The 19,349-nt window shown below is 40.7% G+C and overlaps 1 long non-coding RNA gene across 1 annotated transcript; it reads right to left on the bottom strand.

Moving 5' to 3' along the window:
- Positions 1 to 5,938: 5,938 nt before the first annotated feature.
- LOC144588542 (uncharacterized) lies at positions 5,939 to 19,130 on the bottom strand. The gene is made up of 2 exons (XR_013544149.1): positions 16,395 to 19,130; positions 5,939 to 14,943 (listed from the first exon to the last, which is right to left on the bottom strand). It is a non-coding gene; the product is annotated as an uncharacterized LOC144588542 (long non-coding RNA).
- Positions 19,131 to 19,349: the final 219 nt, after the last annotated feature.

Here is a 19,349-nt window from a genome sequence, read left to right as displayed (position 1 = left end):
CCAGAGCATCAGCAGCGTGGCTTACCTTTGCCTCCCTCCCTGGACAAAGCAAGACCCTCTGTTTCACAAGATCAGTTGGGCTAGAGGGGAGAACATTAGGTTATTTAAGGAACATTCCCCCCTCTCCCCACCCTCTTCCTTTCTTGGCACCAGATAGAGTTCCACTGCTTGGAATTTTACTTGCTGCGTCATTGACTGAGGCCTATAAGGAACAATGCTGAGGAGGCTGGGAGGGTTTGATCACCAGTTTTGTTTAATTGGCGTTCCTTTGTTCAGTTTTGCTTAATTTATTATAAGGTTGATTTTGTTGCTTTTGAATATTTACTATTGCTGGTGACTGGGTAGTTGCAAGGTGGGCATGACCACATGACTTCTGTGGATCGGGCTTCAGTGCAATTGGGGTAATTTGATGACAAACACTCTGCATGAACAGCTCATGGGTTTCCAGTCATGTCAGTACATGTTTATTGTTTAAATAGTCCAAGCTTCCAATGGCAACATCCTGCCCCATCTTTGTCAGGGGAGGTGTTTTAGTTCTTGCCTTCTATGATGAAGATGGCATAGGATATTGCCATTGAAGGCCTGGACTATTTAAACAATAAACATGTATTGACACAACTAGAAACCCACGGGCTGTTTATGCAATGCGATAGATCTAATCATGTCCAAACATAGGTTCTTTTGATGGTGATGGGGTGTCATTGCTTGTATTAATTTTGCACCAGAGCATTCTCTGACTTTTGTTGATGCTTATGAGCTTTTAAACTATGTGCCTGTTCCCTTGAGGTTAACTACTTGTCAATGAAAATGAATTCTCTGTGCCCTTACTATGTGTAAAAGACTTACGTTAAAATAGTGCGAAGATAAATGTCCACCTCCTGTCATTGCCTGCAGCTCTATCAACATTTGAATGCATGGCCTATAGACAAAAGTCATGGATGCATGTTTACACTTTAGGCTTTCTGTGTGTAGGTTTCAAAACAACCTATTATTATTATTATTATTATTATTATTATTATTATTATTATTATTATTATTATTATTATTATTATTATTATTATTATTATTATTATTATTATTATTATTATTATTATCATTATCATTATCATTATCATTATCATTATCATTATCATTATCATCATCGTTGTTGTTGTTGTTGTTGTTGTTGTTGTTGTTGTTATTATTATTATTATTATTATACTTCTTTCTTACTGTATGTGTGTTTTAGCTATTTGTGGATTTTTTTAAAAAATGGGTGCTGCAGCATTTGAACATCTGTATTTTAATTTATTAAAATGTTGTTTTCCTGACCTTAACTTAGACTGGGACAGGAATTTATCCACACAAACTTTGCTCCTGAGGATTGAATGAATAAGAATTATTGTTAAAAGACAATATAATGTTGTCAGCAGCTTAGGAAAACATAGATAGGTAGGTAAGCTGAGCCCATGAGCATACAACATTTTCAGTCAAGTAGAATTTCTCTTTATCATTGTCACTGCAGGATGCTGTTCCTGCGTGTGTTTTTTTTTTTTTTCCAGCTCCCACAGGACCAATTTCCAACATAGCACTTCAAGCATTAAAAACTAGTGCTTGCATCTAATAGTGTCTGTCTACCAACGTGCCAGCAGCTTTGGAGGGCTTTCCATTTGGTGGTCCTACTGTAGCAGATTGGAGGGGATGGATGGAGATTGAAGAGAGAGGAGTAGGTAGAAATTTGCACAGTATTGCCACAGGTCTGCTTAACCAATATGGGAAGTTGTCTTAAAGAAGCAGCAGGAGAATCTTCTGAAACAGATAATCCCCAAACCATTAGGATGTGACAGCTGTCACCAAATTGTTCAAGGGCTGAAGGCAGGATAGGTTGGAGATGTAAGTGGCACACCGCTCTCAGGAAACTACCTTGCATTTTATATGGGAATGGGCAGCTCTGTGTTGGGTTGCTTTGTGCTTAGGAAAAACTGCACCATCCCAGCTACTGCTAATATTTCTGTGCAGTTTCATAAGATGGAGAAGAAACTGTTGATCCAGAATATTCTCACACTGAGATACTGCTACATATGAATGAGCCATGGATTCCTATAAAATCATCAAGAATAAGAAATTCCTGGTGGTCAGAGAAGAATATGTAGAAGAAATGTATCTTAGTTATCTTACTCTCTAAAAATATCTTTCATCTTCAAATGATCAGAAACTAATCTTTCAGATTACACCAACCTCTGATCCTTTGAAGACAACATGCTGGGGGACACCTTGAACAGGTAGTCCTTCAGCCTGCACACAGTCCAGTCTAGGAAGCAGTTGATGTTTCTGTTGGCATATTTCTAGGTGTGTTCTTTGACAGGGAGGGTGACAGGTGGCTCTGCCACAGGGATAGCCATAAAGACTGAATGTAACCCAAAGGGTGGGGTCAGGAAGGGAAGTAATAACAGGCTTCAGAAAGACATGAGGGAGGTATACTTTACCTTTTTCCCACTTCTGAATCCTCCTGAGGCCAAGAGACACTCCTCTTTGCAAAGACAGTTTGCTGCAACATTTTGTTCTAGATCGCAAAGATAAATTATAAATATCTCTTGGTGGGAAATCTGATATCTATCTCAACAAACAGAAAGACAAACAAACAAACAAAACTAATTTGATCCAATCCATTAAAACTAGAGATGGGGATGAATTAAAAACAATGGTGATTCCTTTTAATCCATTATTCATCAAGGTTAACGAATCAATGAATACGAATGTATGAATATTCTTTGACAAATCGACCAATCTGTTGATTATCTGCAATTTAAACACCTATATCACTGCCCCCTGATGATCTAGAGACACCAAATTTGCAGCGAAGCTTCCTCAGATGCATTCCTACAACTCCTGAAAGTTTGGTGATCACGGACCCCCGAGTTATATAGTCACAAAGAGAACCCCTCCGGGAAAGCTCCCCCCTGGTACTTAGAGCCTCCAAAATCGCAACGGAGCTCCCTATGTCTTTCCCCAACATGCCTGTCAACTTTGGTGAAGACTGGATATCAGAACACTGAGTTATTCACCCACAAATTGGGTCCCCCCAAAAGAGTATACCACACGGCACAGAAGCCAATGGAATTGAGGGAGTTATATTTAGCCCCAGCAGAATGAGACGTCCCTTTGGCACAGGTATGCATGAGGCATCAAGTTTGTCTTTAGCTCAGCACTACATTACATTTGTCAGTGGAGTTTGCCCTCAGGGGGACTGGAGGCAAGGAGGTATTTGGCAGCACAGCAGTCTTTTTTGCTCCATCGGGCACTGAGGAAGTTGGCAGCAGGAAAACAGGCTCTTTTGGCCCTATAGGGCACTGAGGGAAAAGGCAGCAGGAAAGCAGGCTTTTTTGGCTGCATCGGGCACTGAGGTAGTTAGCAGCTGCAAAGTGGTGTGTCTTTCCCCATCAGGGCACTGAGGCAAAAGGCAGCAGAACAGACTCTGGTCTTCTTCAGCAACATCAGATTTGCCTGCAAAGGAAAGATTTTTGCCCCCAGGAGGCAACTGAGGTTGCTTGCAACTTCCAACAGCACCAGCAGCACCATCAGATGAACAGGGTTGGTGCTACTAACAGCAGTTAATCCACGGAGCTGGGGGGGCTGTAGGAAACAGATCAGCTCTGCAATCCGAAGACGGGCGATGGGGCAATGGGGAGACAAAGATGCTCATTTAGAACTGGAAAGCTGGGGATTGCTTTCAACTTGGCTGCTGAGACCACATGGATATGATAAAGACAGCCCTCAGAGGTTTTTTGGGGGGGCTTAGACAGGCTGGCCCTCTTGGTACAGGTTGAAAACCAGATGAGCTCTGCCGTCTGAAGCCGGGTGATGGGGCGATGGGATGACACCTCGATAGGCTTTGGGTGGGGCTGAGACAGGCCCTCTTTGGTACGGGGGACACCCGGACACAGACAGGCTTTGGGTGGGGCAGAGCCTGGCCTAGGAGACTCACCTGTCCACCAACATCTAACTAGACTTGCAAAGAAAGAAAGATGCTCAGGTTGAAAACCAAACGAGCTCTGCCGTCTGAAGCCGAGCAATGGGGTGACGCCTGGACAGGCTTGGATGTGGCACAGCCCAGCTTTCAGTGTGCCAACATGGCCAGACAGCCCTCTGTCTTGGCACATTATGGGACTCACCCAACACTTTGCTCTTGTACACATTATTATTATTATTATTATTATTATTATTATTATTATTATTATTATTATTATTATTATTATTATTATTATTATTATTATTATTATTATTATTATTATTATTATTATTATTATTATTATTTTTATTTTTATTTTTATTTTTATTTTTATTTTTATTTTTATTTTTATTTATTTATTTATTTATTTATTTATTTATTTATTTGTTTGATTTATACCCTGCCTATCTGGACCGATGGACCACTCTAGGCGGCTGTACAAGAGCAACTATTTATTCATTGTTTTACTGCTCAGTCTGGGTCTGCCAAGAGAGCTGGGCAGCCCTCTTTGCTTGTTCAGGGGTTCCGGGGCCAGTTCTGGGTGTGCCATGCAAAAGGGTTAGATGGCCCTCTTGGTACATTTGGGTGATGCGCAGACAGGCTTTGGGTGGGGCAGGATATATGTTGGCTTTTGAGGTCCAGTTTGTGCGTTTGAAGAGGGACTATTATCAGTAATTGATGACAGTGAAACACTAATAAATATCAAGTGTCAGCATTGTCAGAAAGGTGCTAAAGAGGGGCCTTGAGCACTCTCAGCTGACAGTGGCAGAGGGGATCGTGCACATGTCTGCTAGCAGCTCTCTGGGAAATATTCCTCTTTCGAACAACCTTTGTATCTCTAAATAGATTAGTACTTCAGAAGAACTACTGTATATACCATTTATAATGTATCTGGCTGTTGTTGCCTAAAAAGATTTACTTTGAAATGTGTGACTTGCCATTTCTTTTAAAAACAAACAAACAAACAGTGCTGTGTTTGTTAATCCAAATGAGACTGAAGTCTTTGTATAGATCATCCTCACTGGAGTGACTATATGCTGGAGTCACAAACTTAGCTGGCTGATGGGCTTTGTGGTGATCACCAGATAATTAGGATAGCAAAGAGTCTCTTAGAAATAGAGGTTAAAGAAGTCAGCCACACACACAGGGATGTCTGCCAGCAGTGCTCCTGGTGGGCAGCTAGTAGAACACCGAAGAACACCAAATGGGTTCCCAATGAATTATCCCAATGAATTCTGCCCTGCCCCCAGGAGGACTCTCCTTTTATTAACATTACAAGCTCACAGATAGTGGACAGTATACAGACAGGTTACAGAGTTCAGATAGGAGAATGCTTACATCATGCCATTATAATTGGCCTAGGGAAAGGCAATTAAGCAAGCTCTCTATCATCTATGAGAAAGAGGAAGTATGATGGTAACTCCTCCTCTCAGAAGCAGCTTATGACATCATCCAGGAGAGTTTTCTCTACACTGAACAATCAGCCAACAGCTTAGCAACTTTGGGGAGAAGTGTTCCCCCACAACTATATATAGGAGTTTGCCTACATAAATCTTGCAGATTGTAGTCTCTCACTACTACACTTACAGTGGTGCCTTGACTTACGAACTTAATTGGTTCCAGAACTCTGGTTGTAACTCAAAATGGTCGTAAGTTGAAGCACCATTTCCCACAGGAATGCATTGAAATGCAATTAATCCGTTCTGGCCAAAGGGAAAAAAATCATACACACACACACACAAAACACACCCTGCAAGACTAATCAGAAATGCGATTAATATGTTCCGGCCAAAAGGAAAAAAGCAAAGCAAAGCAACCAAACAAACCGTGCATTTCCCTTCGGAAATGCAAAAAAAGCAAAGCAGAAAGCAAACAAACCTTGCAAGACCCCTCAGAAATGGGAAGAAGAAAACAACCCAAAAAAGCAAACAAACCCTGCAAGACCCAATGGAAATGGGGGAAAAAACCCCAAAAGCAAACAAGCCCTGCAAGATCTATCGGAAATGGGAAGGAAAAAAACCCGAAAAAGCAAACAAACCCTGCAAGATCTATCGGAAATGGGAAGGAAAAAACCCTGAAAAAGCAAACAAACCCTGCAAGATCTATCGGAAATGGGAAGGAAAAAACCCTGAAAAAGCAAACAAACCCTGCAAGACCCATTGGAAATGGGAACCCCCCCCCAAAATCCTGCAAAACCCATCACAGCATAGAAACATAATCCCACCACCCAACCCAAAACCACGCTGCAAAACCCACCCAGAACAGTTTTTAAAAAGTAGAAAGCAGCACCTTACCAGGCAGTCTGAAGCCTCCTCTGATCACACACTCTCTAACTGCTGGGGAGAGCTACAAAGAAGCAGCCTCTTCACCACCAATGGTTAGCAATCTGAATTCCCTGCCTTTTTCCCTGCCTTTTTCTGGTTGTAACTCGAAGCTCCGGCCGCAAGTAGAAGCAAAATTTTGCAGCCAGAGCTGGTTGTAACTCAAAACGGTTGTATGTCAGAACATTCATAAGTTGAGGCACCACTGTATTTCCCTCTCTGCCATTTTGTCTTCTCCCATGGTTTCCCAACAACCCCCCAAATGAAAAGTTAAGCTATAATAGCCCATTTACATACTATCACTTGACAAGTATTTCAAGCTTTTCACCTGTTCAAGCACTTCATTTTTAAATAGCTTTGAGACAACCCAGAGCAATAGCAAAATTGGCAGATTTCCCAATGTCATCAGGAGAGGGAGGAAAATGGGGGAGGGGAATTCAAGGCTACTGTGTAAATCGTCAGCAATTAAAATTAATTAAAACACATTAGTTAACTCCTCTCTTCAGTCTCCCTATTGATGTTTATTTAATTTTGACATTATGGTTGTGGTCACCCAAGGCACAGGCCATTGAACAATCAGAAACCAAACAAAAAAAGGCCTCATTTATAATATGCTTTTCTCACCCTTTTTTGATGCTAAATTACTACTTATTGGATTCCCTTTCCATGTAGCATCTGTAATTGATGAGTTATTGACTAGATATGTAGAAATACTGGTTTCTGTCATACCCCTGTTTGTGCATTTTGCCCCACACAATTATGACTTTGCACAGGAAGGCTGAGGTGATCACTGTCTCTGAATCCCACACACATGATTAAATCTGAAAGTCTCCAGAAGAAGGCTTTCATACCCAAGTAGGAGCCCTACATAGTTTAGAAACTTAGAATTTTCACTCACTCTAATAAATTGTAGCTTTATGAGAGTGCAGCACTGATACTGAGCAGCCGAGCAAATACACATTCTATAAAGCAATTCTAAAATTGGGCACAACCCAAACAAAAAAAAATTAGAACTTTTAAACACATTTCAATTTTGCCACAGTTGTAGCAAACAAATATCCATATTTTCCAAGCAAGACATATTAAGAGAACTTATTGTAGAACCACCCTGACAATTGCTTTGTTTTTGTGAGAGAATAGCTTAACTGATAAAAAAAAAAGAGGCAGCCTTTGGGATTTTCTCCTGCTTGATGTCTTTTTCTGAATAGTAATGAGCCCAAGTGGGTATTCTGTAGACCACTGGTTATTAACCTTTGTTACTCAGATGTTTTTGGACTGCAACTCCCAGAAGCCTTCACCATCAGCTCTGCTGGCTGGGGTTTCTGGGAGTTGCAGTTCAAAAACACCTGAGTAACAAAGGTTAAGAACCACTGCTGTAGACCACTGGTTCTTAACCTTGGGTTACTCAGGTGTTTTTGGACTGCAACTCTGAGAAGCCTTCACCATCAGCTGTGCTGGCTGGGGTTTCTGGGAGTTGCAGTTCAAAAACGCCACAGTAACAAAGGTTAAGAACCACTGCTGTAGACTATCTTGACTGCTATTTGCAATGTTGCTATCCTTTTTCCTGCTGGCAACACAAGACACAATATTGTGCAGTAATACTGGGCATTTCCTGGTGTTTTGAATCATGGATACAGAAGCACAATATCCCACATTCATAAAAACTGAGGTTTTGTGAAGAACTAAATAAAACATATAAAGACTAGAACTGGAAATGTGAGAGGAGATTGTGAAAATGAAAAGGACAGGAGGACAGAAGGTTGAAAGGATGGGCACTAGGATACTTGAATTGGGGGGAAGCTATAGTAAATAAACTGAAAAATATTTCAAAAATATTTCTGCTGCAAAAAATATTTCAGTAATCAAATATTTTTTCCTCCCATCCAGTGGGCCCCACAATTTCCCAAAGATGAAAGGGATTACATGGAACACTCAGTACCTTTGGGAGAAAAACTGGAAAAGTTTCATTCCCCCCCCCCAGCCCTCCAAAAAAATGCTGTTGTCATCACCAGTCATTCATGGTATAAATTATGGCAACAAGATTTAAATTGATCAGTAAGTGCAAGCTTTACAAAGACCTCATTAATTGAAAAGAGAAAAAAAGAATTTCTAAGGCATCCATTTGCTTCCAGATCCAGTTCATGTACACCACAAATGAGGTCAGGTTTATGTTGCCATTGATGTTTTCAATTAGGTATTATCATGTCAGCTTACCTTGGCAAAAAAATAAAAATAAAAAATTGAGAAATTCTTAAGCAATGCCTTACCCTTTGTGCATTCATCTTTCTCATGGTTCAGCAAGAAAACGTCCTGTACTTGCTGTTTCATCAATTATTCTTCATTTTGTCGGATAAAATGTACTCCTCCTACATCTTTCTTCTCTTTTTAGCTGAATGTTCATTTCAAGTTGGCGTCATACTTTCCCCTTTATCTTTTAGTTTGCTCCTGGTCCCACAGTGAAGTAAGCACAATAGTAACTATAATCCCAGTCACATCTGCTTTAGTCAGCATACCTGTGAATACACATTGGTTCATCCTGCATGTATTTTTAATGCCATATTTTTTAAAAAGCTTCTTCACCACTTTTGTGAATGGCCATGTGTCCAATTCAAGGCAATGAGTTCTTTTTCCTCTACAATAAAGGTAGACAAATAAACCAGTTTCACCTTCTCCTCCTTTTAATCCTCCTTTTCTTTTCTAAAAACCTTTAAGCTCTTTCCTTCAAATTTATGAAGAAATTTGCAAATTGTGAAAATTATTATTAAAAAAAAACAACCCAAATTGTCCACAATCTGTACTGGCTATGTCTGCAGTACACAGATCCCACCCCTCATAAAGAAGAGGTGAAGCAAAAGAACATTATTCACTGGTTTCCACTGCCAATCCATCTTCTTCTACAATTCAAGATTCCCTCTTTCCACTTCCTGGCCATTCTGATTGGCTTCTGACAGCAGCTCTCATGATTCTATTTGATGAAATACTTTATAGAAAATTGGACAGACAAGAGATGATGAAAGGGCAGACAAAAGATGGAAACACAAAACACCCAGAGCTTTTGTGATCCTCTCTTTCATTAAAATGAATCATTTGGATTTCAGAGTCTGACTTTCAGAATTAACCGAGAAAGTAAAGTAAATGCTTCTTTCATGTTTTATTTTATTATTATTATTCAAATTAACCCAAAAGGTCCTAGTACTTTCATCAGGGGAAAATCAGTTGCATAGGGCATAATGACTGTTGAATTAAGTGTAATGAAGAGAAATACTTGTATATCTAGGCAAGATCAGTTTTACACTACAGTGTCCACATACAGAAATATGTACCAGGGGCCCCAAGAGGCCATGTGGGAATGGAAATGGCTGCCCTAAGAAACAGGATTCTAGACACAGTGTTCTTTTACAGAAATTATTTGTTTCCTCCTAAGCACTCTGAATGAGGCCATGAGTCAATTATACCTCCAGATGCATACAGAAGGCTGTCTTTTAAACCACATGGTTGATGCTTATGGATCAGTCTCTGTAATCTCACAGGAAAAAGATGAATATAGATCTTATATGTTTGTAAATGAAGCTTCACATTAAGCAAATTTTGTGTAATGATGTTTTGCATTCATCTACATCTAGTACATTATCTGTTAAAACTTAAGGAAAAGATAGCTTACTAGAAAGAGGATAAATGGGGGGGGGGGATAGCACTTTGGTGGGCTTCCATTTCCCACAGGGGTATCACTTGCCTATTTGTCTCATTGTTCTGTCCACCTTCCTCGTATTCATTACTGCACAGTAAGCAATTACATTTGTTTCATCAGTTAATGGTGACGGAAAAAGGTTTTGTTTACAGGAACTTCTGTTAGGAACTTTATTTGGGGAAGCTGACTGACAATGAAACCATTTTCTTAATGAGCTATTGATTTTCTTGAGCTTCTTTTCCATGTCAGACATGGGAAGTTCATACTTTAAAGACACTGGCTGTAACCAGGAAAGCAAATATATATAGTTCTTTAGATGTTTTGTTCCCAACTTTCCATTAATTCTTGTTTGGTTGGGTTATTTCTCCCTCCTGCTTGTGCCATGTTCTAAGTCACAGACAGTTTTCAAGGACACAAACATCAAAAGCTTGAAGGTCTCATAAGACCTTTATAGGAGCGACTTCATGATGTGATGTGCTTTGAAATCAGCTGTGGTTATTGTATTCCTTCTTAAAACTTGGGATAACAGTTGTAAATAGAGATGGGGGTATTCATATTCATAGATGAATATGAATATCTCCCCACAGGTGGAAATAATGAGGGTCTGACCCCATGGAGCTGGATCGTCCACTCACCGTTTGGCTGCTGCTGTGGGTGCAGCGGTGTCTTCCGATCGTGCCGTGCTCCGCAATGGATTAGCCACTCCTGGCTGGAGGCAGGATGACAAGCCTCTCTGCCAGGTCGCACAGGCGCTAATCCATTGCGGAGCACAGCGTGATAGAAGGCACCTCCGGCAGCAGCCGAAAGGTGAATGGACATTATTTCCACCTGTGGGGAGATATTCGTATTCATGTACGAATACAAATACCCCCATCTCTAGTTGTGAAGTATGAGAAGACACTATGGTAATACCCTCACCTATAAACCTATTATATCATCATTTATGTATTTTTAGGAATCACCCCCACCACGGGGATGAGGAAACCACTTTTGCCAAGCTACCTTCACCTCCATGTAACCTCTGGAAATCTTCTTGAAAGTGTTATGGTGGTGGTGGTGATGGGACTGCAGATCAACAACAACAACATACTAACTGCATACTAAGTACACGCTAATTCTAACACTAATGGCAACAGAATGAAAAAAGTGGTAAAAGGAAGAGAGGCATGGTTGTCTTCAAAATCAAAGACAAGGAAAGAACAATTGGTTACTTCTGCATTAAGTGACAGTTGCCCCAGCCTACAAAGGTCCCTCCCATCCAAACCCCTTAAAGGCAGCATACAGTGGTTGAAATAAAACTCCAACTGTAGAAACAGCCTACAAACATGCACACATGTGCACAGGAGAGGGGGAACACAGGCAAGGCCCTAACCCTTACAGGTTACAGGCAGAAATGAGCCAGCTAAGGAGAGCTTGAATCTGAAGTGGGCTTTATCTACACAGGATGAATTTGCAATGGGATTAGTCCCTTGGTCAGTATCATGTTCAATATTTAGATACACAAAGTTCCAAGTGCAACAGCTGCCATAGCACTTGGATGAGGTGCCAGCTGATCATGATAGCATGCCTAGTTATATGATCAATTATGATAGCATGCCTAGTTGTGTGACCGTGGCACCTTCCGCAGTTGGTGCGCTGCATGGGCAAACACTGGACAAGGTATTGGCCATTGTTTCTGTATTTTAAAAGAGCCAAGGGGCCACTTGTGTATGCAAGGGCAAGATGAGCTGTTCTTCCTGCTGGCTATTTTTATGTAAGTTAAAAGAAAGAAGAAGAAAGAAGCTCTGCAATAAACCACCCGGCATGTTAAATTAAATCTCAGGGCTTTATTTCCCATATTCGCAAGCAGCATATTCTTTGATTATATCTTCAAAAGCTAGCATTTAACACCCTTCTTCTGTTGAATGTTTAATGAGGCTGGGGAGGGGGGAGGAGATATTTTAAATCAAGATAGTTATGCCACAACATAAAGCATAGACGTTTTGACCTCATAGACATGGAATTCTCAGTCAGTTAAATAAGTGATCATTACTACTTAGATGTATGGGTAGAAGTGGAGAACAAATTTGCCCTCTTCAATTCTCCTGAGTTACCTACCTTGCCACCTAGTAATTTTTCTTCCAAACACTATACTGTATATAACTTCAGGGGCAGAAGGCTTGTATGGGTTGCTTTTGCTCCCAACTGGATCTCTTCATTCCATATAGCAATGGAATTTAGGGAAGGGGTGTGAAAGTCTTAAACATCCTTTGCTGTAGTTAGCATTATCACACACATCTAAAGTAGCCTGGAGGGTAAGAGAACTAAGCCAAGACAAAAGACTTCGTTGCAGTTCAAGGGAAAATACATGGGAATAATGGATTTTTTTTAAAAAAAATGGATCAGTGCTCTCACAATCATGTAATTTTCCAAATTATTTTAGATAAGCAGTTCCATTTCCCATCCAGTTCAAAATAATACAGAGAAACAGGCAGATCATAAATGGAAAAAATAGAGTATACGAAGGGGAGAAATGAAAGAGTAAGCCAAAAACAAAATGAAGAACAATGGAAATTGTGTTAGGATAGGATGGAAAGGAGGATTAGAGAAGGGAAGTTGAAGCAGCAATCCATTGCAACACAAAGTCTGACAAAAAGGTGACTGGATTTTCTGTCGTAAAGGAAAATAGAATACATCAGGGAGGTTTGATAATGTTCCAGACTAATTAATGCAGCCTTTTGATATTAGTAATTAGATGGCATGAAGCACTGTCTTTGAAATGGAGGGATGATGAGACCCAAGTATTATACTTGGCTTTTCTGTGACAGGGGGACCAAGTCCAGTGAAGGCACCTTAATTAAGATGGCATATTCTTCGTTCCTGGGGTGGCTCCAGATCTGAGGCTGGGAGGCTGATTCCAAAGTTTTGAGAGGAGGCACATGCACACATACACACCCTGCTTGAACGGGGAAGCAATTTTTCTCTCTAGGTTGGACAGAGCTTTAAATAGTTACCCCTTTTGACTACAGCTCTCATAATCTCCTGGGCTTCTGATCATGCTGGCTGGGGGATTCTGGGAACTGCAGGTCAAAAAAGGCTATTTTTCCAGCCTCTGTGTTTAAAGGACATGCAAATGAGTATCCCATAAGGTGATTGCTATGCTCCCTACTCTAGGAGAGTAGTAACTGCCCCTCAAAATGCCCCCCAAAATCAATACCTGAATAGAGTTTATGTTCCTGTGCAGACTAGTAGTATTGAGTCATTGCTGAAAGTCAATGATCTGGTTCCAAATATCCTGCTGCTTACATCAAAAACACTCCAAATCACACAGTGGTTTATCACTGCTATCCACAATCTGGATCCAATGCTTATGAGCTTCTACCAGTTTATGCAACAAGTACCTCCTATTCTATCTTGAGCCCTCAAAGGATTCCAGCTTCAAGTGCTGCTGTCCTGTTCACAACTGTCCTTTCTAAACAAATGTTTAAGAAACCTGAAGAAATGCATGTTTCTTTCCTCAGATGCTTCTTCTAGCTGGGTCCTCAGAGAGTGCAGAGACACGTGTGAAGAATGTTAGGCAGAATCTTCTGCCAGTAGAGCATTAGAAAATAAATAAATGATGTAATTGAATTTCACACTACTCTGTCAATTAAAACTGCAGTGACACTTTTTGCCCAACAGTTGTTTGCGCTTTTTTGTTTTCCTTGGCATTTGCACAAAGGGTTATTTGGTACTTGGTTACAGAAGGAGAAGCTTTTTACAGGCCAGTCTCCAACAGGTGCAATTACAAATCAAACATCGCCAAGGCACTCTGTCCAGAAGGCCTGGTACTCCAGGTGTCTCAACCAGGATTCGGACCTGAGAGTTTGACAGGCGCTGACAAAATTCCAAACAACTAACAAGAACACATGCTGAGGACTGGGAAGGAAGAACTATCATCAGGGGGGTTTGAGTTTCCTCTTCTATTTCTTCTGCTTATGATCTTGATAGAAGGCATTCCCTTGTTGCAGAAATTGTTTCCCACATGGCTTGTTTTTGAATATCAAGCTAAAGGAGTCCACCAGAGATTTTCCAGCTCGGCTGCAGTTTTTCCACTGAAGCCATTTTTATCAATGTCCTTATCTTTTCATTTTTAGGTCTCTCTGATTTATCAACCTCAGCTCCTTTCTAGGTAGGAATGAAGGATCACTTACATAGAACAGCTGTCTGTCCTTGTCATTAGAAGGCACCCTGTCTTAAGAAGTTAAAGACTTGAGCTCAATGCATCAAAAAGGTTAATGGCAAATGAAATGGTGCATTTCAATGTCATCCTGGACTTCATTAAATTTTAGATTCAGTTATTGGGTATTTAAGACCTCTGCTTCCATTGCATCACCCGATTTTGCCCTTGTCATTTGGTTAATAATTCAGAAACTTTTGTTGCAAACATTGCTTGTCAGCATCTCAGTCAGCCTCATACTGATAATATTGGCATCACTTGAATATAAAAGAATGGGGATTTGGGGCATAGTGTATTTGTGTGTCTCTGTGTAAGCAGAAATCTCAACTCATGCTAGTAACTGGGAGAAGGGAATTTATTTTTCCACTGAGTGAAAGAAAATATGGGGTTGCTTAAAATAATGCTTAAAATAAAAGTGATACTTTTTGTTTGCAAAATAAAAGTGTAAATCAATATACCAAAACTATTTTTAATATATTGGAATGAGTGTCTGTTGCAAAGGAGATTAACAAAAGTCATGAAGAACTGCACTCATCCTCTTCATTTTTTTAGTGGATTTACTATCTCATTGCCAAGTACTCTTACTTCCTCCCAGATGATGGTTCAGATGCCCTGAGGTAGTCATGCAGTACACTGGGAAAAATGTTGGGATCAGTTGAGGAAAATTCAAACTGAAGTTGAACATGTGGCTGGAACCACCACTCTTCACAGCTGTCACCTCCAGCATTGGAGGCAGCATGCTATTCACCTGGGAACAGACATGGGACAATATTATTGCACTCATGTCCTCGTGGAGTTCTGTTTAGACAAAAGTAGGTATCAGCCCCTTGTAACCTCATCTAAGGATGAATTTTTAATATCCTTCCTTCCTTCCTTCCTTCCTTTCTTCCACCCACCCACCCTCCCTCCCTCCCTTGACCAAGCAGCTGCCTCAGGGTAGTTCACAGAAGACAGTTCTCTTCTACACATCGTACATTTCCCTAAGACTTGGCAAGACATCATGTTTTTGTCATAATTCATAAAGTAATTTACTCAAAGCTAGTCCTGGCTTAAGGCAAAGTAAGGCGGTCACCTCACCACCTTCATGCCCCCCTCACCTGAGCAGCTGCATTTCTCCTGCAGAGCTCTTGTTTGCCACTACCACCACTCCTAATATACATAGCTACCAGTCTCCTGCTCACTCATGATTGGGTGGCTCCTTCTCTTGTCCAAATAATGTGTTCTGTTAAAAAAAAACAGAAAACAAAACCCTGTGTGTTCTCGAAGGCTTTCATGGCTGGGATCCGATGGTTGTTTTAGGTTTTTCAGGCTGTTTGGCCATGTTCTGAAGGTTTTTCTTCCTAACCAGTCTCTGTGGCGAGCATCTTCAGAAGTCAGGAGATAGAAATCTGTCTGTGTCACTCTACCTAGCCACAAGGACCAGCGATCACTGCACTGGCTAACAACACCCATCAATCACAGTGACAGATCATCTCCCCCCTTATCACAACAATACACCCATAACAAACCCCCTGATCACCATAATCACCCAATCTACTGAAAAGGACAAAAAGCTGATCCTACAGCTACAAATACTCAACTATCCCACACACTACACCAGAACACAGACAGAGTTCTAACTCCTGTCCTCTGAAGATGTCAGCCACAGAGACTGGTGAAGTGTTAGGATGAAAAACCTATAGAACACGGCCAAACAGCCCGAAAAACCTACTACTACAACAAAAAACCCTCTTACTTGAAGCAGAAGGCATCTGTTACCTGAATAGGTGGTCTTATTAGACAAGGAGGTATTTGCTTAAATGACAGGGCACTAAGAATGGCAAATTCTAATGCCATCTCCAGTGGAAGTTTTCCTGCCACTGTATGCTCTTATTTGTGTGATTTTGGGTTTCCTTTTTTTTGCCAGCTGCTCCTCTCTTAATGTATAGACTTGCCTGCATGAGTTCTAATTGACACTTCTATGTGTCCTCATTTGTGCAGCTGCTTGACCTGCCTCTATGTAACTCCTCATATATTTCTGTTGAACTTACAAAGCTACTGATTGTTATTGTTATTGTTCCCTATTTGTGTAGCCTTGGGCTCTAGTTTCTGGACACCTGGATAGTTCCTTCTCTGTCTTGGCCACACCATTCACTCTGTCAGGAGATCATAGTAGTGCGTACCTGTCCAGGGCATGGAAAGATGGTAAAGGAGTAGTACCTCTCCTTGCAATCCACTGTCATGTGCTCCTCCCTCAGTTGAGCAGCCACAGAGGTCTGTTAGTTGTAGATACGCAGGGGCAGGGTTCAAAGATTCTCCTTCTAACACACTTCTGCTTCTAATGCTCCATCACATCCACTCTTCACTTGAGCAACTGTGGGGTTCCTGTTTGCTGCCACTCCCATCCTTCTTGATGCACATAGCTGCAATGCTCCACCCTGCCCCCAGGGCTCTGGTGCTTGTACCTTCCTCTTCCTGTTGTCTTCCATTGCACCTTCTTTATAAGTGACCTGTCACTCACAGAAACAGCATGTTTCACTTGAGAGCTGATCAGGCTAGCCCCATTGTACAGAACAGGTCAGAGAGTCTCACAGCAACATGTGCTCATGGGGTGGGTGGGAGACTGGAAAACAGGCAACTAAGAATGACAATATCACAACAAATAGCCTCTTATCATTCTAAGTGCACAGTATTGACAGAATAATACATGGTAGGACCTCATGAGCTCTTGGGTTTCTCTGCTTCTAATTTGATAATAAAGCACCCCATAGTTTGACTGATGGGTAGTGCTGCCCTGTCCCCCACAGAGGGATGTTCAGTTCATAATGATTTTTGATGTTTAACATCTTCTGTGCTACAGTCAGTCTCTCTCACACACAACTTCCATCTGTAATAATGAAGAACATTGAATATATCCTTTCCCATTAACAACAGTGTTAGTAGACTATTCTCCAATCCTTAGAACAAGTTCATTTTCATCTGGGACTGAGTCAACTGTATCAGTTAAATGTACAGACATGGCTTATTCTTCAGAATGTTTACTGGTATGTTTTTGTTATAATTAGACTGAGGACAGATCCAAATATAAACAATAAAACTACTTATATATATGATGTTGATGTGTTATATAGGATCATTAGATTCCATGAGTAGTAAGAATCTTGTGCCTTTAATATCTGAGAAGAAGCAGAACTTAGGAAGACATTACTGTTTCTGAATTCCTCCTTCCTTCCAATTCTTCCATTCTATTATCTCAGCCAGAGGATCAGTGTCTATTAGTGAAATCTGACACCCCTTGCTAAAGCAGATCTCAAGGCATCAGTTCAGGTTGGTTTGCAAGCTAAGGAATTCCAGCCAACTTGCAATGGCATTATGTTTTGCATAAATCAGGACAGCCTTGAGCTTCTTGGGTCATGTTCTTCTCAAGAGCTTCCTCTGAAACTCAGCATGCAAACACTGGTTCAAAACCACTGAACAGAGACACTTTTTTTTTTTTTTTGGCAAACGTGTATGTGCTATTTCTCTAACAGCAAAATAATACTTGCTCATTTGGAGAGTTGTTTTGATGTATGCTACAAAAATAAGACCTGCAGGGACAATTATTTGCTTTCATCATCTGTCAATAAATCACTAGCACAATGCAAAGAATGCCAAAAGCGAAAAACATTTGCTATTTTGCAAGAGTACCCAAACAGTTTGATATTTGCTGATAATAGAATTTATTTTCTTTATACTTGACCATATTTACTTGACCACATTTCCTTATTCCTGAATGAACTCCTGCTTGCTTTTGTCTTCTGCAGATTAAATCTTCCTATTTAGGAAGCATTGAGTGAGGCCATGATATTTTCACTCTCCAGGAAGAAATAATGTTTGTTTTCAGGGAGACCAGTTTATTAATACACAGTGCACGTGTTCACTTTGATTGTTTTGTGAAAGGCTTAGCATGTTGGGATATCTTCTTTGTGACCTAAAGCCTAAATAAAAGTTTCCTGCAAGTTTTTCTCAGAAACGCTGACATAACTGTGTGAGGTTAAGCTAACTTGGCAGAGACAAAATCTTAGCAGGAACATAGTGTTAAACTATCTGGAAGCAGAAGCATCCATTTTCAACTGTGAATAATGGATTTATCATACACTTCAGTTTATGAATGTGGGATATTGTTGTTCTGTATCCAAAATGCCAGGAGATTGTCCCAATATTGCTGTACAATATTGTGCCTGTGTGGGCAGCAGGAAAAAGGATGCCAAACTTTACATTGCAAAAGGCACTTTGAATATTGGTGCCACCCATGTCAGTAGTCAAGATGGTCTACAGCAGGGGTCCCCAATCCCCAGGCTATGGACCAGTACCAGTCTGTAGTCTTTGAATGACCGGGCTGCAGAGACAGATCTTTGAGGGCCGAAGGAACACACATGCACTCCGACCCACACACAGCCACAAATGCACACACACATGCACACATGCAGACCCGCCCCCCTGAATGCACACCCACATGCATGCACAGACACAAACATGCACACATGCCCCCTATATGCACACATGTGTGCATCTGTGTCATGCGTGCGTCATGCTGTCTGCTAATTGTGTCCTAACTTACAGAGTCAAAAGTTCAGATAGCTCTTGACCTGGAGCTGATTTCCCTTTTGTGAGGATATTTATGTGTGGAGACTGGTTTCAGAGATCCTGAGAAAACATTTACTGAAGGAACATGGTAAAATATCCCCCTTTCTGGAGAACTGTCACTTCATTACTTTCTTTAAAGCAAAGTTTTTTTTTTTTAAAAAAAACTCTTCATTCTGTTTCTGAGACCTTTCTCTCTAAATATCTCCCTCCCCTGCCTATGAATGTATGCAATTTTGTGAAGCACCTGCTGACTATCCTGTACTAGTCATGCTCAGTGTTACAACTAAGTAGCTGTTTTCTCTTTTGAATTGGCTTTTTTGAGGATCTGGGTTTAATGTCTCTATTTTTATTTTTGTTTCCTGTTTTACATGTTGTAACCCACCCAGAGTAGGGTTCTGATATTAATGGGAGCAATATACAAACTGAATGAATGAATGAATGAATGAATGAATGAATGAATGAATGAATGAATGAATGAATGAATGAATGAAGAATAGTTTCATGTGGCAATGATTTTGTGTGGCTGCATGCAGAGATGGAAGAATATCA

This window comes from Pogona vitticeps, chromosome 4 (genome assembly GCF_051106095.1).
Source record: "Pogona vitticeps strain Pit_001003342236 chromosome 4, PviZW2.1, whole genome shotgun sequence".
In the NCBI taxonomy this organism is placed as follows: Eukaryota; Metazoa; Chordata; class Lepidosauria; order Squamata; family Agamidae; genus Pogona; species Pogona vitticeps.
Note: the sequence above shows the minus strand (reverse complement) of the source record. Positions and strands in the feature narration are given on the sequence as shown.